The 4,345-nt window shown below is 34.0% G+C and overlaps 1 pseudogene; it reads right to left on the bottom strand.

Annotated features, from left to right (window-relative positions):
* Positions 1-389: 389 nt before the first annotated feature.
* On the bottom strand, positions 390-1,041 carry LOC118499868 (annotated as a pseudogene).
* Positions 1,042-4,345: the final 3,304 nt, after the last annotated feature.

Here is a 4,345-nt window from a genome sequence, read left to right as displayed (position 1 = left end):
GTACCTACCATTTATACTTCACATTCCCTGTTCCTTTTCCCCCATTCTCTCCCTCCCCCACCCCGCTGATAAGCCTCCATGTGATCTCCATTTCTGTGATTCTGTTCCTGTTCTAGTTGTTTGCTCAGTTTGTTTTTGTTTTTCTGGTTCACTTGTTGATTATTGTGAGTTTGTTCTCAATTTACTGTTCACAGTTTTGATCTTTTTCTTAGACAAATCCCTTTAACATATCATATAATAAGGGCTTAGTAATGATGAACTCCTTTGCTTCCCAGATAAGGGAAAACCAACTATTTTATGTCTGTCTATACACACACATACACACCACCAGCAGCAGCTATCATTTTTACTTTATAAATAAAAAGTTCTAGTCAGGTGACAGACCAAGGCCTCTAAGTGTTGGTGCTATCTCTTGCACACTTCCTTTCAGGGGAGTTGGCAGAGGAGCTCAAGTGCTCACACCCTTAGCTCCTGGAATCTGTTAGGCAGGTTTCTGGCACATAGGTAGAGGTACCAAAGAACCTGCTCTCAGACCAGAAAACAAAAACCCTTGTGAGAATTTAATGAATCCCCCTCTATGTGGCTTCAAGCTACCAGCACACAGGCCCCACCAGCACTCTTCATCTTCTCCTCCATCCTTCTGCTGAGGAATTTGGCCTTCACAATGACAGACTGCTTTGGGAGCACTCCCTTCCCTAGAACATTGCAGTAGCCTCATTGTACCACATCAATGATGGGAGTGGCTCCAGTTTTTTTTTTTCTTTCCTTTTCCTGGTCACATTTACCTGTGTCCCCTCACTGACCGAGATCCAGAGTTTATCAAGGCTGACAGTGAGGCAGAAGCTCTTATTCCTCTTTAAGTGGTTATGCCTCATACCAACTTTCCAAGGTAACCTGGGTGGTATTTGTCAAAGGTGATCCTGGGATGATGCATCACCAGCATCACCTCTGCCTCCTGGTGCTTCCTATGCTTGCCACATGTCTGTGGTCGTGGTTCACATGGCCCAGAGGTTTCTGGGTCTTCCTCAGTCTGGATGGCATGTTGGTGACTGAGATGTAAGAGCTGTTTCAGTTAATTTTTTAAGTCAGTTTTGCTGAAGTACAATTCATATCCAGAAAATTCATCTTTTTGAGCTGTGCTGTTTGATAAACTCTGACTAAGTATGCAGTCGTAGATCACCATAATCAAGACATAGGACCTTTCTATCACCTCCAAAAATTTCCTCATGCCCCTTTTTAGTCATTGTCTTCCCTCCACAAGCTCTAACAGCTATTGATCTCTTCTCCTATTTCGACTAGTTTTGCCTTTCTAGAATTTCATATAAATGAAGGCCTGTAGAATATAGCCTTTTGTACTGACTTTCAGTTAGCCTAATGCATTTGAAGTGTGAATGTGTTGTATCATGTACTAGTAGTTTGTATTTTTAAAGTTTATTTTTATTGTATTTTTTTCACTACCATTTATCCCTCTTATATCCTCTTCCCACTCCACCCACCCCTTCTCCCCCTACACTCACCATTGTGAAGTAAATATGTATGCTATAGAATAATTTTTTATTTATCAGATAGTAGACATTTTATGGTGATTAGGAATAAAGCTGCCTTATGTATTTACATATAAGTTTCAATGTTAACATATGCTTTCATTTCTCTTGTGTAAATAACTAGGAGTGGGATTGCTGGGTTGTATGTAAATTATATGGCACTAGGAAACATTTTCCAAAGTGGTGATACTATTTTGCATCTTTACCAGCATTGTATCAGTTTCAGATGCTTCACATCCTGGTGAGGACATAATATTGGTAAGTATTTTTGGTGATTTTAGTGATTCTTAAAGATGTGTAGTGTCAATGAAATTTTGTAAGAGTCTTCACATGCCTTTTCTGGGGACCTGGAAAGTTGCTTATTCCTACCTATTTCATTAGGATTATTGTTTTACTTTTTTCCCCATTTATGTTTCTTAATGTAAATTCATAATATATGTAAAGCTATTGATTTTTTTATATCTCTTATGCACCATCTTATGAATTTCTTTGGTAAAATTTAGTAATTTTAATATTACAATCTCTTCGATGTTGCAGGCACCCAAATACATTATCAGCAAATGACAGTTTTATCTCCCTTAAAATATTTATATAAGTTATTTCATTTTTAAAATTAAATTTGCCCAAATCTCAAATAACATTGAAAAATAATGACAGCTGGGAACATTTTTGCTGAATTCCAAACTATAAATAAAATGTGATACTTGCTATTGAACTTTAATGAGTAGATTTATTTATATTTAAATAGACTGTTTCTATTCCTACTTAGAGCTTTATTAGCTGTGTCTGCTTAATGCTGTCAAATACCTTCTCAGCATCTATTAATATGAGTTTTCTGTTTTACATTTTTCCTATAATGAATTATTTTGATACATTTTCTGATATTGAATGAACCTTACATTCTCTATTCCTTAAATTGTTGGCTATTATTTGCTAATCTTATCTTTATAGTTTTCTGCATCCATATTTATAAATGCTAACTTTTTAATTCTATTTGACTTTTATCTTTCTTTTTCTTATTAGTGTTAAATTGATTGAGTTATTATTCCCTTTTCAACCGTGTCAACTTAGGGTTTTGCTCTGATTTCCAGTTTCATTAATTATTATCTTATTTTTTGTTATTCCTTATGATTAAACACATATATATTTATCCATATATTAAAATAAGCTACCAATTATATATCCCTCAAATATATTCCCCTACTTCTTTCTTCTTTCTTTATAAAAGTACAAATTTTACTTTTCATTATTCACTTTTTCTAACATCTACTTTCACTTCCCAGATGAAATCTTTAAAACTTCTACTTCTGGACTTGCCAAACTAAACTTAAAATCATAGTTGAGAAATTTTAGTACCAGGTGAATATTAGAATTTTCAATTTTCATTGCAATATATCTCTTCTATTTTATGAAACTTTATTAATCACATGTTACACTTTCCCATATAATCTAACATTGTTTATTTAGATTTAACATTACACATTTTAAGATTTACATTAAAATTTTCTACTCTTCTCTGAATACACTAATTAAGAACCTTTTTATGGCAAGTAGAATAAATGGATTTAAACTGGCTAAAATTTAGGGAAAATATTATTGAAATTATTTTACCTCAACAAGAAGTTATGATGCTGGGTTGATTTTGTGTTTGGTTGATTCACGGGCTTGGCCGTGTCTTCATGCACTCAGGTTTTTCCCATCCTTTCGCCAGACTGCACATTACTGGGTGGCCTGGAAGCCAAACAAGACCTGGGAAAGGTCTTCAGCTCTTTGGATTCCTTTAGCTTTATGGGTATAAGGACACCTTCCATTTTCTACATCTTCTCCTACAATTTTGAGGCCACAGTCAGCTTTCTCCCAGGGGTTCATGGATTTCTCCCAAGACTCCAGCTATATTTTTATCACCAGTTTAGTCTCTCTAACCTTGAGAGTTCTTCAATATGTCACTCAGTTGGAATGTTATCTGCTTGTAGCACTAGCATCTGCCTGACTCCAGAGCTGTCGCTGATATGGAATTGGGGTTGAAAATGGAAGGAAAGTGGAAAGTAATCAGGCTGTAATCGCTCCGTGACATTGTATTCCTTTCTATTCATTGCACTTGGACACAAGTTTGGAAGACACACAGTGGCTCTTGTATTATAAACCAAATAATATTTTGCACATTTTTAATTATAATATTAGGGAAATACTTTTAATAACTCTAATTTTGTTTTTGACATATATTATTCTTCTCTGATTATATGTGATCCTTAGTAAATTTCCTTGGCAAAGTGATATGAAATAACAAAAATCTCCCACCATACAAAGGAAACCAGCTTTTTTGTTTGTTGAATTTTCTTTCTATAATTTTTTCTCTACACCTAGATGTATCTAGAAAATATTTCATTTTATGTAAATATTTTTTGAATGTATGTGTGCATATCTTTCTTTATATACTTCAGTTTGCTTCTGCTTTCTGTTCTATTAAGACATATCTACCTTTTCTTGTTACAGTAGCATATGGTTTCAGTTATCATAATTTGTCATGAGCTTTAATACCTGGTATTTCTCATTTTCTTTTATTATATTTCTGACTTACCAGTTTTTGAGTATTAAGCACAATGTATTTTAGTACGTTATTGGGTATCTATTCATGGAAAAAAGTTTTATTTGATTTATTTTTTTGTGTCTTTGCATACCTGTAATATTTTTGCCTCCTTTGTATATAAATAAAATGTCAGCAAATTCTGTAATTCTTAAATTAAAGTCCACTTTAATAAAAAAATTTAATATTACTTTATTGCCTGCTGGATGTCAGTTTC

Source organism: Phyllostomus discolor, chromosome 4, assembly GCF_004126475.2.
Source record: "Phyllostomus discolor isolate MPI-MPIP mPhyDis1 chromosome 4, mPhyDis1.pri.v3, whole genome shotgun sequence".
NCBI classification, from domain to species: Eukaryota; Metazoa; Chordata; class Mammalia; order Chiroptera; family Phyllostomidae; genus Phyllostomus; species Phyllostomus discolor.
The sequence above is the reverse complement of the archived record's forward strand: the minus strand, read 5'-3'. Positions and strand labels throughout refer to the sequence as shown.